At 43.3% G+C, this 27,299-nt stretch overlaps 1 protein-coding gene across 9 annotated transcripts in view; it reads right to left on the reverse strand.

The window, feature by feature from the left end:
• Window positions 1-27,299, reverse strand: part of RBM47 (RNA binding motif protein 47) — a 182,625-nt gene that overhangs the window by 116,658 nt on the left and 38,668 nt on the right. The window contains exon 1 of one of the 9 annotated variants that reach the window (XM_021101127.1): window positions 17,381-18,214. The exons of the other annotated variants lie outside the window; for them this stretch is intronic. The gene's annotated coding sequence lies outside the window, so the exon portion shown is untranslated. Of the gene's footprint in view, window positions 1-17,380; window positions 18,215-27,299 lie in introns of those variants that run through there. 9 annotated transcript variants of the gene reach the window in all.

Here is a 27,299-nt window from a genome sequence, read left to right on the forward strand (position 1 = left end):
GATGAAGCCGGCTAAGAATTTTAAAAGGCTTCCTTATGCAAGAAATATTTTGAAAAATTCAGACATTCTCACCCTCATTATCCTGTGTCTAAAGAAGAGCACTTTTTACCACTAGACTCACTGGACAAGCTGCCCTCTTGTGGCTTTGATATATATTTCCTGAGTTACTAAGCTATTTGAAGAGCAAGTCCAGACTGCCCACAGATATTTCTCAAGGTAACTGAGAGTAGGTGTGTTGGCCGCTTGCACACAGGAGGCACATGGGGCCTTTCATCATAGCTGAGCTTTAAATAACTAAGAAAACAGAGTTGCCACAATACATATGGTTTGAGGCTGACAAATTCAAGAGACATTTTAACTCAATTTAAATGTCACTTTCGCAACGCAGTTATCAACGTATCAGGAGCAAACATTTGTCTCAAACAAGGTGCAAAGAAAACAGAACCAAAAGTTTCTGTCAGAAAGTTTCAATTCCACCATCTGTGAATATTATTCAATATTCCCAAGATGTGTTTGCACAAAGAAAGAAAACAACAACTCAGCAACTACTACCCAAACACTGGTTTATATTAACATTGGCATACGAGGAATCTAGGTACCTTATGAAACATTAAGTATTTGTTGAAAAAAAGCAAAGAAAGATGGGAGGCAGGAGCATATAGCACAGCTCTTCAAAAGTTGCACTAAAATGATAAAAGCATTCATATAAGAGATATTTTCTCATACAAGACAGTATTTTTATACAAGACCTTCTGTCAAAGAAATAACAAAAAGACAAAGATATAGGTGGCAATAGATGCTGTATTTCAACTGTTGAGATGTTAAAAATGCATCGAGTCCAAACCCAGTAATATCAGGCTAAACCAACCTGCATCAGGATCACACTTTCTCCTGAAAAACAACTACTGAATTCATATTCTAAGAGGATGAGCTTCCTTTTTATTTTATTTATTTATTTATTTACTTATTTTTGCCTTTTTCTTGAGCCGCTCCCAAGGAATATGGAGGTTCCCAGGCTACGGGTTGAATCGGAGCTGTAGCTGCCAGCCTATGCCAGAGCCACAGCAACACGGGATCCGAGCCATGTCTGCGACCTCCACCACAGCTCACGGCAACGCCAGATCCTTAACCCACTGAGCAAGGCCAGGGATGGAACCCGCAACCTCATGTTTCCTAGTGGGATTCGTTAACCACTGCACCACGACGGAAACTCCTGAGCTTCCTTTTTAAATCAAATCATATCACTCCCCTTTTCAAAACCCTCCAATGGCCTCTCCTCACACTTGGAACAAAATCCCAAGTTCTTCCCAGGGCTCCCTCGGGAGTCTGCGTGGTTACTTCCTTCCCTGCCCTTCTCGGGTCCCTCACTCCCTCCTGGCAGTTCCTCCAACATGCCGGCCTTCTCACCTCCTCTCACTTCCAGGCCGCAGAACTCTTGCCTGGAATTTCCCTTCCCAGCCTTCCCTGCCTGGCTCTCCCTGACTGGACTCACCTCCTCCAAGAAGTCTTCTGGGACCACTCTTTGCAAACAGCCCTCCAATCACCAACCCTGCACTCTCTTTCCTCTTTCCTGTCTTTATTGTTCTCTGCATTTCTTATTGTCTGAAATTACATTAGGCACTCATTTTATCACTTTTGGTTATCTCTCCACCCCCCACTGAAAGCTAAGCTCTGTGAGAGAAGAGGCTTTCTTCCTACAGCAGAGCCTGACACTTGTCACTACTCGTGATTTGAGAAATGCAGTATCTCAGCTTCGGAAGACCATAAACCCTAAGCTCTGGCACTGTCACCAAGTCTTTCCTTAGGTCTCCATCAGCTCTCTCTCATTGCAACAAAAGCCCGTCTCCTTTCCTCTGAAGCCCAGAGTGATGGACAGGGGTTGACTAGCAAGCTGATAAGGAATTCTTTAGGACCACAGACTTTTGAAAGGAAAGTGGGGCCTTAGTTACACGGACTCCAGCCCTCTTGCTTTGAAGATAAGCACACAGGCTCAGAGAGGTTGGCTGGTTTCTCCAGGCTCATGTAGAAACAGCCAACACCACATCAGTTCAAGGGCACAGAGAGCCTGCCTTATTCATCCCTGCCGGGTCAGGACCCGACGCGGCCGCCTGGCACAAGGAAGTGCACCTGAGGAACAAGTGTCTTCGCTTCTACTCGAAGTGCTCATTCAACTGAACTGACTTCCTTCCTCTTGTTACTTAGAACTTCCTACCCAAGAGCCATCCGTTTCCAGTCACTTGCATCACGTGTCATCATTTCCTGTCCTCTGTACGTATGTCTGACAACATACCAGACACAGCTGTCTCTCTGGGGGCTGATCTGATTCTAACATAACTCGAATAGCCCAGCATGGAAATACCTAGGCAAAAGTTGGATAGGCAAAGCAAACTAATTAAAAAAAAAAAAAAAAAGACAAAAAGACAAAAAGCTGGCAGTGTCCCCAGCCACGTATCCCTGTCTGGTCAACATTTGTTTTCCTTCAGCACCTAGAAGTGTGCCTGGCACATGGTCAAGGCCTCCTTGTTGGGATGGAGAAGAGAAGGAAATGATACTGTAGATTCAGCTGCTTCTTGGGCTATGACGGCTTTATAATAACAAATGCTTCATACTAACAGCTCACACTCTCATGGCGCCTTTTGTTCTTGGCACTTAGGTACGTCTTCTCATTGAATCCTGCCAAGACATCCACCTCACCTGCAAGAGATACTAAACTCTGAAAAACCAAGTAATTTTTAGAAGTCATTTAGCAGCCAAACCTAGACGCTCCAGCCTCTAACAAGACGGCAGATTCCCTTCCTTCCAGTATGAGTACCCATGTGCTCTGCTGAAGAAAGAGTGATGTGTTTGATTATAGGATGTTGCCTCAGCCCCAGCTAGTGGTATTAAGCAATGTAGAGTATATGCAAAATACTATCTAAAATCTAAAGTCTTCTGGATTCCAAAACGTGTATGTATGACCCGGTAGGTTTCAGGCAAGGATGTCTCAGATTGATATTAACACAGAAAAGAAACCTGCCCACAGTCACGCAGGCAGGCTGGGATTCCAAAGAGGCAGTGTAATTCTGCAGGCTGTGCTTGCGGCCACTACATTATCCTGCCTCTCTAATCGATGATGTCGGTGTGACTTGAAGAGTAATTACTGCCTTGACTATTTTTCTGATGTGGCTCCAGGATACAGGATTCAGTAAAGTGAATGGCGGGGGCAGACTTGTGTTGTCCTCCATGAAGACTGATGTGAACAGATGATGCCAGCTAAATGAGGGCTTAGGGACAGTAACCCTGGGAAGTCATGGCCACATCTGGGAAGAGGGCATACAAGCTTTTGGCAGTCAAAACTTTCATATCCCTGGATGCCTTCCCAAGAGCTTCTGGGAAACACTGAGGCAGACCTGTTAGGAATCTGGAATGATCTTTCCACATTTGTTTACAAAATCACTCTTACAAAATCACTCTATCAAGTGGGATGGGAGAGCTGAGCTGTGGGTAGGGTGTGAGCAGGACAATGTGTAAGAAGAAATGTGTGTGTGTGTGTGTGTGTGTGTGTGTGTGTGCATGGAAGCAGATGCTCATTACAAATGGACTTCTCTCTAAGGCCCAGAACACTGAACCAACTATAAATTGTGTTTTGGCTTTTTACCTCTATCCTCTAAATTAATTATTTGCAGAAATAAAAGATGCTACTTCATTGGGGCCAGCAATGGTTTTATTTCACCAAGTACTTGGGGTTGAAGCCTTTTCTTCGGATCTCAGTTCAGTGTTACTTCCTTAGGGAAGACTTCCGCTACAATACCCCTGTTCATCACTGTTCATCACTCACCCAAGCCAGGCACTCGCTTTCTCTCACAGCATTCATCAGGGCCCATCATGAACTACTTGTAAGTTTATCTTTTCACTGGCTGGCTGTCCCCAACAAACTCATCTCCATGAGGACAGGACCCTTGTCTGTTGGCTCACTTCTGTATACCTGAATGCTGTGCGACAAGCTGGTATTTAGTATAAGTAAACTAAGTAAGTATTTGTTGAATGACTGAATGAGTCTTGAGTTTCACAACAGGCCAGCACTTCACCAGCAGACACACAAAGACTTCTCCCACCTCTGAACTGTGAAAGCCTTATAGTCTGGGCAATTCTATTTGGCACTTCATCATATGCTGCCCATTGCTGTGTTTTCTCTATAGTTCTACGTTATTTCTTCACATTATCCTTCTTATTTGACTTTTAACCTGTTTAGAAGCACACTGAGAGTTAAGTTATACTGCTTTGATTTCCTCAAAGCTCTCTCACCAGCATCTATTTCCATATGGTTGCTCCATTTAGTGGTATTTATATATTATATATATAATATATCATTATTATTGCAGGTAATATTGTTGAATATTGAAGCCCAAGTCAGGATAGTGTCCCAATGGTTTTTTTTTTTAATAAGTCAAAAGAGTTCCCAGGAAGACTGAGTATTGCTTAAATAGAAGATATAGTCCTAACTCTGCTTATGCGAGTGACCAACTCAAGGGCAGAGAAAATCTTAATTCAGCGAAGTTCTCTTTAGTTTCCCCTCCAGCATCCTTCAGGTCCCACCCAAGTGGAGAAAACTCTTGGTGGCGTGAAAGTAGGATTTCTGTTGTTTTGCTAAGTCAGTCCCTTTATTATAGGGTAGAAAGAACACTTGTTCCTGATTTCTCAATTCCTCATTCCTGCCAGCAGCACCAAATATGCCCCAGCCCGGCCTCTTAGGCACAACGAACCACAAATGAAGTAGATAACTCGGTGTTTTCTTTATAAGTTTACATTTGGGAGTTCCCACTGTGGCTCAGAGGAAACAAATCCCACCAGTATCCATGAGGATGCGGGGTCGATCCCTGGCCTTGCTCAGTGGGTTAGGGATCTGGCACTGCCGTGAGCTGTGGTGTAGGTCAGTCTCAGCTCGGATCCTGAATGGCCATGGCTGTGGTGTAGGCCGGCAGCTGTAGCTCTGATTTGACCCCTAGCCTGGGAACTTCTATTTGCTGCAGGTGCAGCTCTAAAAAGCAAAATAAATAAACAAATAAACATATATTTCAAGCAGTCTTAAATGGCTATTATGATTATTTGGGGGCCTAATTACTTATGACAGATGTTAGATGGATTAGAAGGTAGGTCTGTGAATCACTCACCCCTAGCCAGGCACTTGCTTTCAAGCATTACCTTGTTCTCATTTTCTGCCCCAATCACAGAAACAAAAGAGTGAAAAACCAGACCAGTCAGCTGAAATGCTGTTGTGAAAACAGAGCCAAACCACTCAGGATTTTCACAATTATCAGGCATTTCCTAACATGGCCAAAGTCCCTGACAGTTAAAGATTTCACCAACATCACCTGCAGAATCTGAACCCACTCCAGGGAAAAAAAAAAACTGCAGAAAACCCCGAAAATGCTTTAAGCACTCACTAAGGTCAGCCTTTAAAATACAAGGGCAAACATTTCTGAGCTCTGCCGGTCTCCACTATCCCAAGGCTCAGGGGCTTCACAGGAGTGAGATTCCGCGTGGCCTTGCACTTTCTTCCCACCCTCAGATGACCAACAGAGCTCAAAATATTCTTGCCAGGCTCCATTTTTAAAAACCTTTTTTTTTTTTGCTTTTCAGGGCCACACTCATGGCATACGGAGGTTCCCACGGCCTACGCCACAGCCACAACACCACCAGTTCCAAGCTGCATCTGCGACCTACACTACAGCTCACAGCAATGCAGGATCCTAACCCACTGAGCGAGGCCAGGGATTGAACCCCAAACCTCATGGTTCCTAGTCAGATTCATTTCTGCTGTGCCACGATGGGAACTTCTGCCATTTAAAAAAAAACCCAATCAGAGTTCGCAAGATAGTGAATTCCTCGGGTGGAATGACAGGTGCCCTGGTTCTCCCTGCTCCTCCCAGAGCTGCCCTGGTGTCAGCCCACAAGGGGCTGAAGGCCTGGAAGGAGGGCCTGGGGTAGGTGGCTTGGGTAGGCTGGGTAGTAGGGGTGGAGAGTGGGTAGAGGCTGAGGAAACACTCCCTCTAGCAACCTGAGTCTTGGTGAGAACACAATCCATTTGTCCAGATGCAACCTTCTTCATCTTTATGAAGGGAGGCAGTGAATCCAGCTAAGCTTCCGCCATGTGTCTGATTTGATCTTACACAGCAGCTTCCTCAACAAGCTGTGAAGTTATTTTCACAGTCATTCTGAGCTGCCCTAGTGATGCTTAGCAGTGCTCAGCATGATACTTGATACCACACAGCAGTGTGGTTAAGAACAGGAGACTGACTCACATCTGCCAGGCAGCTTGCTTGGTGCCCCTGTTGGGCTGGACATCTACCTTCTACTTGCTGGCTTACGGGCAGGTCTAGAGGTTCCTGAGGAAGGAACTAGACGGGTCAGGCTGCTGGTGGTAGGGACACATGGGAGATTTGGAGCAGCTAGCCACCAAGAGGTCCAAAGAGATTTCAGTGTTCCAACAACCAGCATGGCCATATGAGAGCCCACAGCTACGGAGCAACCCCGGGGGAAAGTGCAAGCTTTGGAAACATGCCTAGGCTCCAACCTCAGTTCTGTTACAATCCAGCCATGGGAATGTGGGCAACTGATTACTTACACTCTCTGAGCCTTAGTTTGCTCAACTGCAAAATGAAGATGAAAACATGCATACGAAAGCACCTGATATCATGTCTAACGTTGAGTAGGTGCTTCGTAAAGTTAGTCTCCCTAAACCTCCCCAGCTTACCCCATCTTCAGAGCAAGCCCAAAGCACAGTGATTAGGATAAAGGAAAAATACAGGATAAATGATAAGGACACAGAAAGAAAAGGCTAAAAGGACAGAGGAAGAGATAGGAGTGGTGGGAAAAGCAGCAAAGAAGAACCTGGAAGGGTGGGTAGACAACGGTGAGAATTGCGACTCCCCACTGCCAGTGGTAGGAACCATCAAACCACTTATAGACTTCTGGTTTATTTATTTATTTATTTATTTGCCATTTCTTGGGCTGCTCCCGCGGCATATGGAGGTTCCCAGGCTAGGGGTTGAATGGAGCTACAGCTGCCGGCCTACACCAGAGCCACAGCAACTCGGGATCTGAGCCGCGTCTGTGACCTACACTACAGCTCATGGCAATGCCAGATCCTTAACCCACTGAGCAAGGCCAGGGATCGAACCTGTAACCTCATGGTTCCTAGTCGGATTCGTTAACCACTGAGCCACAATGGGAACTCCTAGACTTCTGGTTTAGAGTCAGATTGACTTGGTTCAAATCCTAGCTCCAATATTACTAATTGTGAATACATCATTTAAAATCTCCGAACCTCAGTTGTTCCACCTGTTCAATGGAGATAATCACAGTATCTACTTCTGGCTAATCAGGATAAGCGTAGTTAACAGAGGTAAAGTGCTAAGAACCGCATCTACCTGGTAAGGACCGTATATACATTAGCTATTCTTTACTCTCACTATTCATCAGTGACACCATAAAAAGAGCACTGGACTCAGAGACAAAAAGGTCTGCTCTTAAATAGGGATTTTAGGAAGGTTACTTAAGTGACAACAGGAGTGTAAGTATCTGTAAAATGAGGGGAGTGCGTTATAGCTAACATTTATCGAGCACTTAATACGCACCTGTTATTGTACCTATTAATAGTTCTCTCTCTTTTTTCTCCTTTGCTTTTTAGGGCCACACCCATGGTATATGGAAGTTCCCAGGCTAGGGGTTGAATTGAAGCTGCAGCTTCTGGCCTATGCCACAGACGCAGCAATGCCAGATTTGAGCCACGTCTGCAACCTACACCACAGCTCACGGCAACACCAGATCCTAACCCACTGAGAGAGGCCAGCAATGGAACCCACATCCTCACGGATGCTAGTCAGGCTTGTTTCCCACTGAGCCACAGAGGGAACTCCAAGTTCTCCCATTTAATGCTCCAAATGCTTTGATGAAGATTCCATTTTTATGTCTATTTTCCAGAGAAAGGAATTTTGTCTTCCATAGGTCACAAAGCTAGGCATTCCCATCATGGCACAGTGGAAACAAATCTGATCTGGATACATGAGGTTGCTGGTTAGATCCCTGGCCCTGCTCACAGCGTTGCTGTGTGCTATGGTGTAGGTTGCAGATGTGGCTCAGATCTGGCATTGCTGTGGCTGTGGCGTAGGCCGGTGACTACAGCTCCAATTAGCCCCATACCCTGGGAACCTCCATATGCCTCAGGTGCTGCCCTAAAAGGACAAAAGACAAAAAAAAAAGTCACAAAGCTAGAAGAGGCCCAGCCATGACTTCAAGCCAGTTCAGTAAGACACCAGATCCTGCTCCCTGAAGCACTGTGCTCTGTTGTCTGACCCCAAGATTCTGTGAAAGCACTGCAAGCATGCTTGATAAGGTATAATAAACAACGCTGTAGGCACAGCAAATGCATCTGAAGAGAGGCTTGCAATCCAGCACCCATAAAAGCCAAAGAAATGTAGGGCTAGCCTCACAAAAAAGATAAAAGGTAAAAGTCAGAGGTTTGAGTAATCTGACATGACTCAGGATGGGGCAAGATGAGAGGTATAAAAATAAAAGCTAATGCTAGAGAATCAAGAGGCCACGAGTCCATATCCCATTACCACTGACAAAGTTATCAAGCTTTATAGATGAGACCCTCAAAAATGATTATCAATATATTAAACCATACCCTAACACTGACGTCTGGTATGATCTCAAAGAATGGTTCTAAGACCCCAAACAAATAAAATTTATACCTGAGAATCCCAACGACATTCTTTTTCTAAATGTGGTCTCTACTATACTTTTGGATAGAAAGATCCAACATCATAAGGTGATATATTGAATTAATGTACAAATTTAACATGTTCGCCTCCAAAACAAATAAGACTTTTTTTAAGGAGGGGAGGTTTCGAATTAGGCAAATTGATTCTAAAGTTCATAACCAGGAAAATTCTGACAGAAGGGCCACTAGCACTATCAAATATTAACACACAGTATCAGCTTCAGTGAAGAAATAGTTTGATCCAAGAAGAATGTAACTGAATGCCAGGCCTCAAATGATTTCCACATAAACATTTTCAAATATAAGATCTGGCATCTAATCAAAGAGAACCAGGTGTATCAAGACAACATGTGTGAGAATCAGCAGAAATACAGGAAACAACACTAAACTCACAGGGACTTCAGATATGAAAATTATTAGACAGAATATAAATAACTGTGCTTACTATGCAAAATGCAATCACTGTCAAAGGGCTAATGGTTAGATTGACGACTGCCTTCTTAACACCAAAACAGAAGCCCAAAATATCTTCAATGTGCTGGGAAACAAATCGAAACTCCAAACTTAGGATTCTATTCTTACTGAAAATATCTTTCAAAAATTATGCTCAAAATAATGTCATATTCAGTCAAATGAATAGCAAGAGTTTGGCGCAAGCAGATGGTCCCTAAAGAATGCTCCTTAAGCAGAAGGAAAATGGTCCAAGATGGAAAGTTAGAGAATACAGGACAGAATGGGGGAGGTAAATTTAAATAAACATTGACTGGAGTTCCCAGCTTGGGAGCACAGGGATGCAGTTTCAACAGCCCAGCGCAGTGGGTTAGGGATCCAGCACTGCCTCAGCTATAGCTTAGGTCACAACTGTGGCTTGGATCTGATCCCTGGCCCAGGAACTCCATATGCCAAGGGGTGACCCCCAAATTTTAAAAATATATATTATATATTTAATATATATTAAATATATATTATTTTATTATATTTATCATCAGCAAAATAAATAAATGTCTATTGTGTTTTATTACATTTAATTACTTTTATTATATTATATATTTGTTATATATTATGTATTTATATTTTGAATATATATTACAATTTAATATTAAATATTATAAATAAAATTAAAATACATGACAAGAGTAGCACATAAGTCAGAAAGTGGGTAAATGGATTTAAAAGCTGTCTATAACATATACGGTGAATGCTAAAAACATCTTTTTTTTTTTTTTTGGCCTTTTTCTTATTTTAAAGGGCCGCACTTGCGGCATATGGAGGTTCCCAAGGTAGGAGTGGAATCGGAGCTACAGCTGCAGGTCTACACCACAGCCACAGCAACTGGGGATCTGAGCCATGTCTGCAACCTATACCACCGTTCACAGCAATGCCGGATCTCCGACCCACTGAACAAGGCCAGGAATCAAACATGCATCCTCATGGATAGTAGTCAGATTCGTTTCCACTGCACCACAATTGCAACTCCTAAAAACATCTTTTAAAAAGACAGAATTCCAGAGAGTTTCCATTGTGGCTCAGTGGGTTCGATCCCTGGCCTCATTCAGTGGGTTAAGGATCAAGTGTTGTTGTGATCCTGTGGTGTGAGTTGTGGTGTAGGTCACAGACGTGGCTCGGATCCCGGTTGCTGTGGCTGTGTAATAGGCCAACAAGCTGCAGCTCTAATTAGACCCCTGGCCTGGGAACTTCCAGAAGCCAGAAGTGCAGCCCTAAAAAGTAAAAAAAAAAAAAAAAAGGACAGAATTCCAAACTAATAGAGGGGAAAATGAAATGAAAAAATACAGACACCTAGACACAAAAATTAAACACTGGCACATAAGTAGTCAGAGCAATGAAACAGAATAGAAAATTCAGAAATATATCCAAGCCCATAAGGGAATTTATTGACAATGAAAAGAGTATCTCATATTAGTGGAAACAGGGACTATTCAATGAATAGTCTAGGTGTTGAGACACCTAGATTTCATTTAGAAAAAAAAATAAATTTGGATCTTTACCTCATATCTCATACCAGGATAAATTCCAAATGGACCAACTATTTAAATGTGAAAAATTCCTGCTGTGGTGCAATGGGATCGGTGGCATTTCTGCAGTGCCAGGATGTGGGTTTGATCCCCAGCCAGGCCCAGTGTGTTAATGGTTGCCACAGCTGTGGCATAGGTCAGATCAATCCCTGGCCCTGGGAACTCCATATACTGTGGGTGGGCAAAAAAAAAAAAAAAAAAAAAAAAAAAAAAAAAAAAAGAAGAAGAAGAAGAAAAGAAAAATTAAATTATAAAAGTTCTACAAGAAAACACAGGAGAATTATTTTATAACCTTGAAATTGATAAAGACCTTTGTCCAGTGACCAGTAAACCAAAAGCCATAATAAAAGACTGATAAATTCAACTACATACAAAATGTGTTGAAACCACAAACAAAATCAAAAGATAACCGACAGGAAAATATCCACAATTCACATCACAAAGAGTTCATTTCTGTAATACCTAAAATGCTTATACAAATCAATGCTAAAATGATCAATAAACCAATAGAAAAGTGGGCAGAGGAGATGACAGAATTGACAAAATGCAACGCCCTTAAACTATGAAAATATGCAAATTGAAAATACACTGAAATATCATTTCTCATGTATCAGATTAGCAAAAATCCAAAAGTTTGACAGTAACACATTAACGTTATGTTGGCAAGGTTGTAGGGAAACTGGTACTCTCAGACAGTCCTCATGGGAGTATATATGGGCACCTCTATAGAGGACATCTATCTATCATATACCTATTAAAATTATTATTGCATATACTCTTTAACCTAGCAATTCTACTTCACAGAACTTATCCTAGAGATATGTGTTTATACTTGCAAAATGACAGGTGCACAATTATTTCAGCATTTTTTTTAATGGCCACACCCACAGCATATGGAAGTTCCTGGGCCAGGGACTGAATCTGAGCCTCGGCTTCAACATACACTGCATCTGTGGCAACAGCAGATCCTTTAACCCACAGTACTAGACTGGGGATCAAACCTGCACCTCTGCAGCAGCCGGAGCCCCTGTCGTTGGATTCTTAACCCCCGCACCACAGTGAGAACTCCATTTCAGCACTGTTTGTTTGTTTTCACTCTTTTCTAGGGCTGCACAGTGGCATATGGAGGTTCCCAGGCTAGAGGTCTAATCTGAGCTGTAGACGCCAGCCTACACCAGAGCCACAGCAATGCACAATCAGAGCTGCATCTGCGACCCACACCACAGCTCACAGCAATGCCGGATACTTAACCCACTGAGAGAGGCCAGGGATCAAACCCTCAACCTCATGGTTCCTAGTTGGATTCCATTTCGCTGGGCCATGACAGGAACTCCTCAGCATTGTTTTTAAAGGCAAGAGAAATCAACCAAATGTCCATCAATAGGGGGCTAGCTAAGTAAATCATGGTAAATCCATATCATGGAATCTTATGTGGTTATTTTTTGAAAAACCAATATGGAAGATCTCAAGGTACTGAGATTGAAAGATCTCCAAAATGTACTAATAAGCGAAGGAAAATAAGTTGCAGAACAAGGCACCTTTAGTGGAGAAGAGGAGGTGGAGTAGATGCTGTAGGTATATTTGCTTGTATAACACAAAGAAATTTCCAAATGAGGGATAACATACTAAGACAACTGATATCCACACCTAGTTTATTTAAATAAAGCAATAATTTAATCATGAAAAAGTACTGTGTATTCATCACTATGCATTCTGTCAAGTTTATTCTCCTATGAAAAACTTTAAAAGTACAATACATTAAAATTCACCACAAAATCCTGGTAGTGTTTTCTATCTCCAGCAAGAATGGAATAGAAGAGTTAATCCGATAAGCATATATTATACACATTTTTAAAAGATGTAGAATTCCAAAAACATTTGCATTATCTCTGGGTTGTAAAGCTGATTTTTTTTTTTTTTTTTTCTTTTTAGGGCCACATTCATGATATACGGAGATTCCCAGGCTAAGGGTCGAATCGGAGCTACAGCTGCTGACCTATGCCACAGTCACAGAAATGCCAGATTTGAGCCTTATCTGCAACCTTCACCACAGCTCACCACAAAGCTGGATCCTTAACACACTGAATGAGACCTGGGATCAAACCTGCAACCTCGGGGATACTAGTCATTAACCACTGAGCCACAACGGAAACTCCTACAAATTATTTTTATTTTCTCCTTTGTGTTCTTCTCTGCCTATAAGTCTGATCGTTTTTATAATGATTAAAATTTGTTCTAATAAAATAACTATCATAAAGAGGAAATTGTCTTCAGCAGTGAAGAAAAGGAACATATTTTGACTTAAAGGGTAATTTAAAACTGCAACGGTTTACTAATAAAGATAATTGGAATGTCCATGTCTGCAAAACGTTATAAAAACAGTATAAGACATCTTTGGCTTAAATATTCATTTGTTAAAGGCTAAAAGGTGGATCAGATGACCTTTTGCCAGCTGTCACAGCACCTGAAGAGTGGTGCTAAGGGTATTTTTCTTCATTTAAATAATTAGAAAGAATGGAGCTGACTGAACAGGTAGAAGAATCTAGATTGTACAAGTGGTCTTCAGTTCTACAGCCACTCTCCAGGTGTGACAGCTTAGTAGTCTTTTGAAGTTTAATATTTTCTCCAAGAATGTAATAACCTCCTTCAAAAGTTCTCACAGAGAATATAATTTCATTATTCCAGAAGTAGCCGGGTCAAAACTAGCACCATGAGAAGAAACAAGCTTTCTAGTAAGATCAGAAATAATTATCATTTTTCTAGAGAACCTTGAAGACTTTTATATGCTGAGTCCAGTGAACCTCAGAGGACACCCTATTGAGACAAAAGAAGTTAAGGCAAGAAAGAATTTCCACGGAGTCTAGAAAACTCAATGAAATGACTCCTTGCTGTCAGATAAACTTGTGTTCTGTAGGTATGTTTCAGAATTTCTTAAGTAATCACATGATCGCAGATGACAGGAGGAGAGAAGAAAAGATCAAGGCAGCTATCAAAATATTGGGAGGGGCAGGAGTTCCCGTCGTGGTGTAATGGAAATGAACCCAACTAGGAACCATGAGGTTGCAGGTTCGATCCCTGGCCTCGCTCAGTGGGTTAAGGATCCGGCATTGCCGTGAGCTGTGGTGTAGGTGGCAGATGTGTCTCGGATCTGATGCTGCTGTGGCTGTGGCCTAGGCTGATAGCTACAGCCTCGATTGGACCCCTAGCCTGGCCCCACAGAAATACTCAACAAACACTACAGTTCACGAAGGGAATATTATCACCATAGCTACCTATAAGGAAGTAGTTATCTATAAAAGAGGTGTCACCAGGTTATCTAGCCTTGAAAACTGAGTAATAGCTTTGTCCTCAATCCCCTTGGGCCACTTTGATCAGGGCCTACTGTGTGCCAGTGTGACCAAGTGCCATGGGTTTGCCTCGGACTGTCCTGGTTTTAGCACTGAGAAGACAAGTGAAACCACGCTGTTGGCCAAGGACACAGTGACATTTGGTCATTTGGAATTTTTCCCTTTTGAAGAGAAAAATCTGGTTCCTTCATGGTTTTCTCTGAACCTTTTCTCACAAAATCAAGCTCCAAAGGTCAGCTCCAACAGGGAAAGAAAGGGTTTGGGGAGTTCCTGTCGTGGCGCAGAGGAATGGAATCTGACTAGGAACCATGAGGTTTCGGGTTTTGATCCCTGGCCTTGTTCAGTGGGTTAAAGATCCGGCGTTGCCATGAGCTGTGGCATAGGTCGCAGATGCGGCTCGGATCCCACATTGCTGTGGCCCTGGTGTAGGCCGGCAGCTACAGCTCCGATTAGACCCCTAGCCTGGGAACCTCCATATGCCCCAGGTGCAGTCCTCAAAAGACAAGACAAAAAAAAAAAAAAAAAAAAGAAAGAAAAAGAAAGAGTTTGATCCCTCAGGTGCTCTCTGTACCTAGAGACCACCTCTTGGCCAACAGCTGCAGTGGGAAGGGAGAGCCTCTTGGGGTCTCTGATAGAACAGTTCATCTTGTTCCAACCCTCCCCTCAGGCCAGTGGTCCAAGTTGTCCCGTGGATAGAGGCCCTGGAAACACTCCTGCCCTGGAGGCCCACATAGCTTGCTAAGCATCTACAATCAGCATGGGTTCACCTTTCTTCAACTCCCCCTGGGGAAGCACCGCAGGCAGTGGAATGCATTCCTTGAGAGTGGAGACCTTTCCCCTTATCTCTCGTAGATTATACCCTCTCATCAGCCTACTGCTTATAAATGTGAAACATTCTGAACAACTACTACCTTTCCCCTGATCAAAGGACAGAATGAAATGCCGTGTGAAAGCATTTCGCAAACTGTAAAACAAAAGTAAATGTAGCCTATTAACGTCACAATGAGAAGTGATTTGTGCCAGAGGTTAGCAATGGCAGGTGTTTCTCTTTTTTGCTAAACGTTTAAAAGTGGCATGCGGCGGGCACTGTTATAAGCACGGTGCGTCTGTTATCTCATATGATATTGACAAATATCCTATGAAGTATCATTGTGGAGCTGTGCCCACTGCAGGAAGAAGAGACTCAGGTAGAGTAGTATGAAATAACTTCCCCAGGTCACAGAGCTAGTGGTGCTGGGAGATCAGAAGCAGGCGAGCTGGCTCCAAAGTTCATGCTGGATTCTGCTACCTGTCACTCCAGCCATTTCAGGAGAAAGAAGAGAGTGGTTCAAATAAAACGCCCCCTTCCCCCCCCCCAATCATGAACTTTCAGCCTACCCACGCATCTGGTTGCCTGAGGGTCAGGTGCTGGAGTAGAAAGCCTCAGTGAGTCACTCCTGAACACATGACTCGGCTCTTAGTTCCTTGTGGGTTTGCTTCCTGAAACAGCTTCCTAGAGTGCTGAGCCAACAAATGGATTGGGACGGTTTCAGTTCTGGGAAGGAGGCTAAATTCCATCCGGCCAATCACTGCCTCCCATTCCAGCTCTCTGCAAGCTAGTGACCCCCGTCCAACAGCGGCCACGGGGACTTCCTCAAACGGGGAAATGCTACTCACGAGGGTACTTGACTAACAGTCTCTTTGCAGACCGAACATCTGAGGCAGGCAGCCTCAGAGAGATCAGGGAGTTAGTTAACAGTGACATGAAGATAGTGCTGGAAAGAGTTCGCAGGATTCAAAGTCCAAACAAATATGGACAGTACAATAGGAACCTGGGCAAATTCTGTGGAAAAAGATGTTCCTCTCTCCCATTTATTCTCACCTCCTCCGACCCAACTTTCTAAAAATCCCGCATTCCCTTCCCCTATCTTCTCTTTTGGTGTTATATGCTTTAAAAAAAAAAAAGTCTGGAATACCCTTAGAATTATAAAGAGACAGGAACACAGCTAGCTAAACAAGAAATCAAAAGCCCCAAACCTCTGCCTTATCACAGGCACTTTCTTTTTTTTTTTCCAAAGGCCACACTCAAGACACATATGGAAGTTCCCAGGCTAGGGGGATGAATTGGAGCTGCGGATGGCCTACGCCACAGCCAAAGCAACATGGGATCTGAGCCACATCTGCGACCTACACCACAGCTCATGGCAATGCCGGATCCCCAACCCACTGAGCAAGGGCAGGAATCGAACCTGCATCCTCACAGACAGCAGTCAGATTTGTTTCCGATGAGCCACAATGGGAACTCCATCACAGCACTTTCAAACTCTGGGGTTTTCTCCTACTTTAGCAGAGATTTTAGAATTAGAGAGGTGTAGTACCATTGTGTTATTCCCTGGCAAACCAACAAACATACAAGCATGATTTTTTCCCCCAGCACTTAACAGATATTTGTTGAATAAATGGTCTCTTTGTAACTCTATTTTCTATTTTAGTTTTAGTTTTCTTAGCCATATATACAGAAGTTCACCTGAACTTCTAGAATGACTGTATTATTTAGGATATCAAGAGGACAACACCTCTATGCCTCAGTTGCTCTCTCTGTAGATGGTGGCAAAACACAGAATTGCCATAAGGATTGGTAGGACAATGCTCATAAAAAGCTTGGCACAGTGCCTGGTGCACAGCAGGTGCTCAAAACATGATCGCTCTGATCAATGAGCCAAAAACCTTGAATTAAACAGACTCTACTAGTTTTAAAATAAGTATGAAAAGTAAGCTCTGACTTCAGGGAGAAATTAGATAATTCACTAGGTCCGTTTTAAGGAGGTCGTCAAAACAGAGCAACTTCGCCACATGCATGGGTCAATCCCTCTTAAAAAGAAGCTCTGGGGAAAACTTCTGAAGCATTTTTCCCTGCGGGTCCTTCTCTCCAGTGATGTTGGAATTACCATGTTGAGAAAGCGGACTTTAGGGACTTTAGGGCAGTTACTGACCAGCAGAAATACAAAGCATTTTTCTCCATTACTCTACAGAAAATCTTAAGCAAGATCTAATGATATTTTTTAAGCTCAAAATGCTCTTAGAGTGTTTCCAAATTCTGGTTCTGTCTAAACGCCAGCATGTCAAATATCGTGGGCCTGTCTCCACTAGGCAATCTTGGTTCAGTTAGCAAAATCGAATGATTCCACCTGATCGGTATTTTCTAAATTTGTTGACTTCCACTTTTTCTTTTCAGTGTTAGAATCCAAATGACTTACCTGTATGCTTGATTCCTTTCCTCGTCCTCATTTTCCTCCTCCAACCTTCTAGTACTTCTTTGAGTTGTGAAAGATAATAAAATTGTACAACAAATGAGTTTGGGTTCCTCATTTGGAAACTAAACTCTAGATCCTCTTCCTGGTTTCAGGGCTCCAAGAATTCCTCAGAACACGACAGGACAGCTTTGTGGATATCAAAAGAGGAACCTCACACACATGGCAGAAGCCCTGTGACCAAAAGGACAGTGACAGCTGATCTACAATTTGGAGGAAGAATAGGCTGGAGATTGAGGTTGCCAGACTCTCCCAGTGAGTCAAGAAGCTGGAGGCTGGTTCACGGGCCTTCGCCAGTGGTGTCAGCTTTGTCACTTGGCCCTTTCCACAGCCCATTCTCCTCCACAGTGGCTGACTTCCAAAGAGAGGAAATCAAGAGAGTAGTTCAGGATCGCCCTTGGTCCTGTCATCTTAGCTGACCATCCTTATCCCACGGCGGGCTTCAAATAAGGGCCCCAAAGTCCCCATCTGAGGGCGTCCACATATGTCTCCCATCAGACATATGGGAGTTGGAATCCTGAATCCCCCTTTCTTGCTGATGACTTTAAGTGCATCTCATATATAAAACTGCAATAATTCTACTAACTCTGTGAGATTGTTAGATGCCACATCAGGAACTCCAGTGCCTGGTATAGTGTAGAAACTCAAAAGAAGTAGCTATTGGCGTTCCTGTTGTGGCGCAGTGGAAACGAATCCCACTCGTAAGCATAAGGTTGCGGGTTCAATCCTTGGCCTCGCTCAGTGGGTTAAGGATCTGGTGTCACCAAGAGTTGTGGTGTGGCTGCAGACGTGGCTCAGATCTGGTGTTGCTGTGGCTGTGGTGTAGGCCAGCAGCTATAGCTGTGATTTGGACCCCTAGCCTGGAAACCTCCATATGCTGCAAATGCGGTGCTAAAAAGCAAAAAAAAAAAAAAAAAAAAAAAAGTAGCTATTGTTCTTTGTTACATTTGGGGAGTCGTGGTCTATATTACGAGTTCGCAACAAACGGTAAGGAATAGATTATGTTAGAACTTAACTTTTTTTTTTACCATCAAATTACATCACTTTTTTTTTTTTTTTTTGCTCCTAAAATATATTACTTGACTGGACAATGCTGCATTACTAAACCTTTACTGATATTATCAGCCTCAGAGTAGAGTCAGCCCAGACAGAGAAAGTGCCCTGAAAGATACATTAACTGTCCACTTCCCTACAGAGAATTTTTTCTGACCTGAGAAGCAAACAGAGTGTATGACTGTGGCCATAAGCGACGCACCAAAACAAGCAAACACAAAAATGACCACAACTGTCCTTGTGTGTCAGGCCTTGGGACACCACGGAAATGCTCTTATGGAGGGTTACACTGTTGTTCATCCTTCCTAAGACTTACCCAAAATAACCTGGTTTCAGAACATATCCACTTAAGCAAATTTTCACATAACATTCAATGAGGTTCCAAGTTCACAGACATTGAGGAATAATTCCCTTTCACATCAGTCTATGCTCTTAAAAGGCGTTGTAAGCACATCCCTGTTCACGATGTTCAGAGATGAGAGGCTCAAAGGTCAGGGCATTTATTCTGCAGGTTCTCTCCCTTCTGGGTGACGGAAGGGCGGCTGCAGCCCTTTACCTGGCAGGTTCTTGGCAATACTTCACAATCCCTTGCTGGTTCCCCTAAAGCCGGATAATCCTTTTATTTATTTATCACTCCTGTGGAGTGTACATCTGTTTCCTATGGGGAATCTGACTGATGCAGCTGTCTCCCCACTCACCCCCAAAGATAAAATCACTCCAGAAACTGGAGTCTGTTTTCAAACAACTTCGCTGTAGAGGCTGAGGGTAAAACACCTTCATCTGGGAATGTTTTGCCAAGATTTCAAGCTCTGAGAACAGATGTCTAAAGAGTGCCTGCTATGTGTCAGCACCGTGCTAGGTGCTGGAGGTGGGGGTGCAGGAACCAAGAGCTTACCTACCGCTAATGGGGAAAGACCTGCTATACATTAAGTAAACAAATCAAACCATTTCAGACCGCAGTAATCGCTGTTAGGTCAATAAAGTAGGGCAATGGGATGGAGACGGGCAGGGATTAGAGAAGGCCGCTCGGAGAAACCTGGGCTGAGAACTAGATGAAGAAACGGAGGGGGAACATTGGAGATATGGGGAAAGGAAGACCTAGGCACAAACGTGTACAACTGCCCTGTGCAAATGCCCCACGGCAGGAACAAGTGCGTTTGTTTGCTTGTTTTGTTTTTAATTCCAGGAAGAGGAATCTGGTGACGGAGGCGGAGGTGCAAGAGCTGAGGTTGGGGACATGGCCAGGGGCCCTGTAACAGAGGGCTTCGGAGCTACAGTGAGGAGTTTGGGTTTTCCTCCAAATCTAAGGAGACGCCACTGGAGAGTACTGAGCTCTGCAGGGGGACATTTGGGAAGCCAGAGAGTTAGAGAGCATCGCACAGAGATGGTTTGCTTGCTTTCTGAGAGGAAGATGTCTTCCTGGTTGGTACAACCTGCCTTGGAGAGGATGAGAAGGGGCCAGGAGGAAGTGGGACTGAATGAGCCCTTCTTAGGAAGAGAGCTCATGACAGAAAGTGCTTTGAAAGATGACTCTGAGAGCATTCAGAGTGTGTGTGGTTGGAGAGGAGTGGTGGTGGTGACGATGCAGTCTGTGTGTGTGTGTGTGCGCATGTGCATATTTGGAGGGATTGCTGCTGGTATGCGTGGCAACAGTCCTGCAAGAGGAAAAAGAAAAAGCAAGAGAAAGCACCAGCTCTACATGGTGGCAGAGCTCATGGCTCAGCTCTCTCTCCTGAACTCAGCCCCACAGAGGAACTGCTGCTGGGCCCGCCTCCTTGCAGCGCCTCAGACCCACCACAAATGACACTGATCTCATTCTCTGTCCCCAAACCAGCTTCCTCTCCTCAGAGCCCATCCTAGCAAGAGGACTGCATCCCCCAAGTCACCATGGCCAGAATCCTGAACGGCGCTGGCTCTCCAGCTCCCTCACTGCCTTCCTCCCATCGGTCATCAAGGCTCACGGAGTCCACTCCACATCCCTCTTTTTTTCTTTTTTAAGGAAACAGATTTTTTTTAACTGAAACATCATTGACATATAACACTGTGCAAGTTTAAGCTATACAACATAATGACTTGATATACACAAATACTATGACGTGATCACCACAATAAGGTCAGTTAATATCCATTGCCACACAGTCATCTTGAATCCCTGTGTCCAGTCCCCTTCTTTCTATCCCCACGGCCACCGGCTTGGTTCAGTCTCTTCACTGAGACTCTCAGAATAGCTTCCTTACAGGGTTCCACCCCTAACTTTAGTCTTCGTTTCCAAACCTGGGGTCTGAGTGTGTCTTTCACCAACTAGTTGGCAAAGCACACAAGCCCTCTGGGCTGGATCCCTGCCCCTCTCTCCAGTCTGATGTGCTTGGACCCAGCCATTCTTTACATTTCCTGAACTCACTATCCCAGCCCCAGGCTGTGTCATGTCTCTATACCAGCCCTGCACCTTTTCTTCTCCAAGCTTAGGCCTTATTCTCAACACCTGTTCATTCATCAAATCAATTCAGCTGTCACTGCCTCCAAGAAGTCTTGTCTAATCATCACCTTGGTAGAATCCACTGTCTCATTTCTGCTCCTGCCCACACTGGATTCTCTTCCAACTTCTATCAGGGCACCTGGGACATTTAATTGTTCGGTTTTTTGGTTTTTTTGCATATGTTATCCCCAGGCCAGGAACCAGATCCAAGCTGCAGTGCCAGGCCAGGGATTGAAGTTGTGTCCTGGCCCTGCAGAGACACTGCAGATCCTGTTGCACCACTGTGAGAACTCCTAATTGTTGGGATTTGTTTGTTTGTTTGTTTTTGCTTTTTAGGGCTGAACCCACAGCATCTGGGAGTTCCAGGCTATGGGTAAAATTGGAGCTACAATTGCCAACCTACACCACAGCCACAGCAAAGCAGGATCCGAGCCCTGTCTGTGACCTACACCTCACTGCAATGCAGGATCCTTAATCCACTGATGGAGGCCAGGGATCGAACCCACAACCTCATGGTTCCTAGTAGGATTCATTTCCACTGTGCCATGACAGGAACTCCCATGTACTCTTAGGACCTATCAGAGAGCTTGGCACATAGAAAGTGCCCAATACATACTCATAAATAAAACTTTAGGAGAGGTCTGAAGTGTGCCAAGTACAGAAAATACAGAGTAAGAGAAGAGAAACTTCAAGATCAAAGGCTAACTGTGGAACATGGCAAAAAAGAATAAAGCAAAGTCAAGAATAAGACACAAGGAGAGCATTTTAACACTAAACACAACTTATGAATGAATGAAAGCTCTGACAGCAACAGAGCAGACAGAGTCTTGGAAGACAATGTCAAATACTTTATAATAACAACAGTAACTTCGCAATCAGTAATTATCAACAAACTGAGTTCTCATGTGTCAGGCATTTTACATGAGTTATACCATACATTTTCATCCTTATAATGATGCTATCAGGTAGAGATTATTATTGTCCCATTTTACAGATGAGGAAATCAAAGCTTGTAAGTTTAAAATGCTAGTCTAGAAAGTGGCCAATCTGAAATTCGAGGCCAGGTCTACCCTGCTCCAAAATCTGAGCTTTTAACCACAATTTCTATGGTGATTATGGCATAAAATTATTTATATGCCTTACAAAGTTCTTTATAATTAGACTTATTAAACCATACTGTTGCATGGCTCTCTTAACCAGTTGAGTTGCTGAAAGTTTAGAAGTTTAGATTATGAGATTTCAATCAAAAGGAATTAAGTATATGATGTTTCAATCAAAAAATATCGAAGACCATCGGAGTTTGACAAGTTAAAAAAAAAACAAAACAGAATTACTACATATATGTCATGATTTACCATGACATAGAATTCCTTGTTTCTGTTTTTAACTGAGCTCATTGTGATATTCTCACAAAATAAACTGGTGATGGAGTTCCCATCGTGGCTCAGCAGAAACGAATCTGACTACTATCCATGAGGATACAGCTTCAATCCCTGACCCTGGCTCAGTGGGTTAAGGATCTGGTATTGCCGTGAGCTGTGGTGTAGGTCACAGATGTGTCTCAGATCCCAAGTTGCTACGGCTGTGGTGGAGGCCAGCAGCTACAGCTCTGACTGGACCCCTAGCCTGGGAACTTCCATATGCTGAGGGTGCGGCCCTAAAAAGATTTAAAAAACAAACAACAACAACAACAAACTGGTGAGATCCCCGTGGACCATGATATGGAACCTGTTGTTCCAATCCCACAGATAGTGCTGTTCTGTATTAATTCCTGTGAGACATTTATGTGATTTTTAACTTTTATGGTAGCCACATTTAAAAGGTCCAAAATCAGGTGACACTCATTTTAATATATTTTTTTAACCCAATATATCCATAACATGGTCATTTCAACATGTAATCAAAACAAAAATTATTAATTACTAAATGAGATATTTTACATTCATTATTTTATGAAGTCTTCAAAATCTGGTGTGTATTTTACACTCATAGCACATCTCAATTTGGATGCTACATTTTCACCAGAAATAATTTGTATTTCACAAAATTTCCAGTTGAAAAAGTAGATGTACACAACCAGGCTGCTCCAAACACATAAGCTTCCCAACAAAGGTGTGCTCAACAATAACAACAACAGTGACAGCAACTCAGGAGCTGAGCTGTGTCTGCAACCTAGACCACAGTGCACAGCAATGATGGATGTTTAACCCACTGAGCAAGGCCAGGGATTGCACCCGCATCCTCGTGGAAATTAGTCAGGGAGCAAAGATGTTACACAGGGAGACTAGTTAGAAATCTATTTCTGAGACAAGATTAAGATGGTGGAATAGAATGGCTGGAGCTCAACTTCTCTCCTAAAAACAACAAAATTACAACCAAATGCTGAGCAATCTTCAACAAAATGGACTGGAAATTTTCAAAAAGATATCCTACTCCAGAAGACAAAGAGGAGGTCACATCAAGAGGTAGGAGGAGTGATTACGTGATATAAAAAACCCATGCCTTCCAGGTGGGAAGCCCCACGAACTGGAAACTAACTGCATCACAGAGATTCACCTACAGGAGTGAAAGTTCTGAGCCCCATGTCTGGAGATCTGGCATTGGAAGAAAGAGCCCCCGGAGCATCTGGCATTGAAGGCCAGTGGGGCTTAGGCACAAGAGCTCCACAGGACTGGGGGAAACGGAGACCCTATTCTTGAAAAGCGCACACAGATTTTCACCTGCACTGGGTCCCAGGGTAAAGCAAGATCTCCATAGGAATCTGGGTCAGACCTGACTGCAGTTCTTAGAGGACCTCCTGGGAAAACAGGGGTAAATGTGGCTTGTTGTGGGGAAAGGACATTGGAAGCAAAGCTCTTGGGAATATTCATCAGCGTGCATTTCTCTGGAGGGGGCCATTTTGGGAACATCTGGCCCCACCCATCAGCGCTGAGAAGCCCCAGGTCAAACAACAATCCAGAGGGGACCATAGCCCCACCCATCAGTAAACAGGCTGCCTAAAGACCCCCAGGCACACAGCCACCTCTAATCTTATCCAGAGACAAAGCCCCACCCACCAGAGGGATAGGAATCAGCTCCACCTACACAGGCACCTCCCATCAGGAAGCCTACAGCAAGCCCCACTGCCAACTTCAGCCACAAGAGGGGCAGACACCAGAAGTAAGAGAGGCTGCAAATCTATTATCTGTAAAAAGGTCACCACACCAAAAACCTATAAAAACAAAAAGACAGGGAACTATAACTCAGATGAGGGAGAAAGAAAAAAACCCATAAAAACAGCTACGTGATAAGGAGATTCTCAGCCTCCAGGAAAAAGACTTTAGACTGTTGATGCTGAAGATGATGCAAGACATTGGAAATAAACTGGAGGCAAAGATGGCTAATTTATAGGAAACACTGAGCAAAGAAATACAAGATATAAAACTTAATCAAGAAGAGATGCAAAGTACAATAACTGAAAAAAAAAATTCATTAAAGCAGCCAATAGCAGAACACAGGAGGCAGAAGAACATAAGCGAGGTGGAGGATAGATTAGTGGAAATCACAGATGCAGAACAGAAAAAAGATCAAAAACAAATGAAGAGGGTCTCAGAGAACTCTGGGACAACATTAAATGCACCAACATCTGTCTTGTAGGGGTGCCAGGAGAACAGAGAGAGAAAGGGACAGAAAAAATACTCAAAGAGATAATAGCTGAAAACTTCCCCAAAATGTGAAAGGAACCACTCACTCAAATCCAGGAAGCACAATGAGTACCATATAAAATAAACCCAAGGAGGAACACCTCGAGACACATATTAATTGAACTGACCAAAATTAAAGACAGAGAAAATATTGAAAGCAGCTAGGGAAAAGAAACAGATAACATACAAGGGAACCCCCAATAAGGTTATTGCCAGATTTTTCTGCAGAAACTCTGCAGGCCAGAAGGGAGTGGCATGATATACTTAATGCTAAAAGGAAGAAACCTCCAACCAAGATTACTTTACCCAGCAATTCAGATTTGAAGGAGAAATCAAAAGCTTCACAGATAAGCAAAAGCTACGAGAACTCAGCCACACTAAACCAGCTTTACAACAATAACAACCACAGAAAATGCTTAAACTGCTTCCGGTTTTACATTTAAATGAATTGAGGTTTTAAAATTCAGCTCAGTCACTCTAGCCACACATTTCAATAGCCAAGGGTAGCTAGTGGCCATTGTATTAGAAAGAGCAACTGGAGATCACCTTTCTTTCCCCACATACTCAAAATGGAAAGGTCAGGAAGTTGAAAGGAGTGCTGGCGAACAATGTGACGAACAACGTGAAGTGACCGATCCCTACTTATGGGGTGAATTATCTACAGTCGCTACTTCCATTAAATTTGCACAAGCTGTGGTTGAAAACTAAAGCAGAGAAAATGACTGTGAGGAACAGTATTAATTCATCCCTTTGCTTTTCTAACAGACTGTACTTGGGGTCATAAAGTAAATACCTGGTCCATGTGACTGGACCCCTTAAAGATTTTATCCCAACAAATCCTTGTTTGCAAAATCAAGAAACATAAGAGGATTAGGTGTTTCCATGTTAGTTAAACTAGGAGAACAGAGTTGCTGCTGTTTATTTTATTTATTTATTTATTTTTTAGGGCCCCACTCATGGCATATAGAGGTTCCCAGGCTAGGGGTTGAATCGGAGCTACAGCTATTGGCCTGTACCACAGCCACAGCCACACCAGATCCGAGCCTCATTTGAAACCTACACCGCAGCTCACGGCAATAGCAGTGCCGGATCCTTAACCCACTGAGCGAGGCCAGGAATTGAATTCATAACCTCATGGTTCCTAGTGGGATTTATTTCCACTGAGCCACGGCGGGAATTCTGCTGCTGTTTACTTTAAAACTTTAATATGCACAGGGTGAAAATATTGGTATGGGATGGCATTCATTTGCCAAATAAAAATGAAAAGGGGAAAATAAAATCAAGTTCCTTTGAGCCTCATTCTTAGTATCTTTTTCATTTCAGAGCACCAAACTAGTCTGCAATCATCAAGAACTGAGACTTTTATTGTAAAAGTAAAGCAGCAACTAAATTACCCCGTACATATATATGTGTGATGTGTGTGTATGTATATACATATATACATATATGGTAATACAAACACACACACACACTCCCCTAATTTTTCATTAGTCCCTAATAAACTGACCTTTAAAGGTCTTGGGTAAAGAAAAGCACATACACTACACAACTGCCTATTATTTTCTTGCCTCATATTGGCTGTCTTGGTTAACCGGAGTAACCACATTGCTGGGGCTTCTCGAGGCAAAACCCATCTTAGCATCTGTACGTACTTCACAACAAAAATCAAAGCAAATCCAGGCATCTCCAGAAGACGAAGGTGTTTCAACACGTGATCAAACACGGGTCATTAACCGTGCTCCCACTGTTACTGATGAGACCATGATAAGTCATCCATCAAGCAGCATGCAGAGAACATAGCTCTTTAGGGCAGGCACAGAGGCTATTTTTATTCATTGTTGGTGCCCAGCACCAAATATAATAATGCCTGGCAAGCAGCAGGTGCTCCAGAAATATCTGCTGAATGAGTGAATGAATGAATACATTCTGGGAACAAAGGCGGAGTGGGCATTCTTTGGTAGTCTAGAAGGTGGTAAGCAAGATGGCATCCCGTATCTCTTCCCACGCCACCCTCCTTCCCCACCCAAGCCCCTTCCCTAAAGTACACTTGATGTGTCAAATCCACTCAGTTCACCAAGGGTTTGCCAAATGCCCAGCAACCAGGCTAAAAACCATGGACAGGAATCCTTAAGAAAGAGAAGAGAGTGTACCCATCTCAGAGAATTAGGTGTTAGGGAGATGCCATAAACACAAGCCCCCACCTCCCACTCCTCTGCAGAGCATATTGAATATGGAGAAACTTCTGTTGTGATTTGATGTTTTTCCCATTGAGGTTTGGGGTAAGAAACTGTTGAGTAGTGGCAGTGGTAGGTATCTTCCTAAAGACTAACCATTCCTAAAGTTAGATACCCTGAAAAGATGGACCTCAAATCAGAAAGAGAAGCTGAAGATTAGCCTTTGACCATCAGAAACACAAACTCCCATGACCTGGGCTTTCTTTTGGAGTGGAGTCAGAGTGCTAGAGGGTGTGAAAAGCAACCTCCATCTCAAGGAAACGGGAGGGAAGGAGGCTGAGAGTAAAGGCCGATCTACAAGGAAAGACAGAAAAGCCCTAAGTTGTTAGCCAGAGTATCTAGATATGCCTAACTTTCTGTCGTGCCTCAAGCATCCTATATCCAGCTTGGACTCAGGTTTAAAGTGGGAGCAAGAATTC

This window comes from Sus scrofa, chromosome 8 (genome assembly GCF_000003025.6).
Source record: "Sus scrofa isolate TJ Tabasco breed Duroc chromosome 8, Sscrofa11.1, whole genome shotgun sequence".
Lineage (NCBI taxonomy): Eukaryota > Metazoa > Chordata > Mammalia > Artiodactyla > Suidae > Sus > Sus scrofa.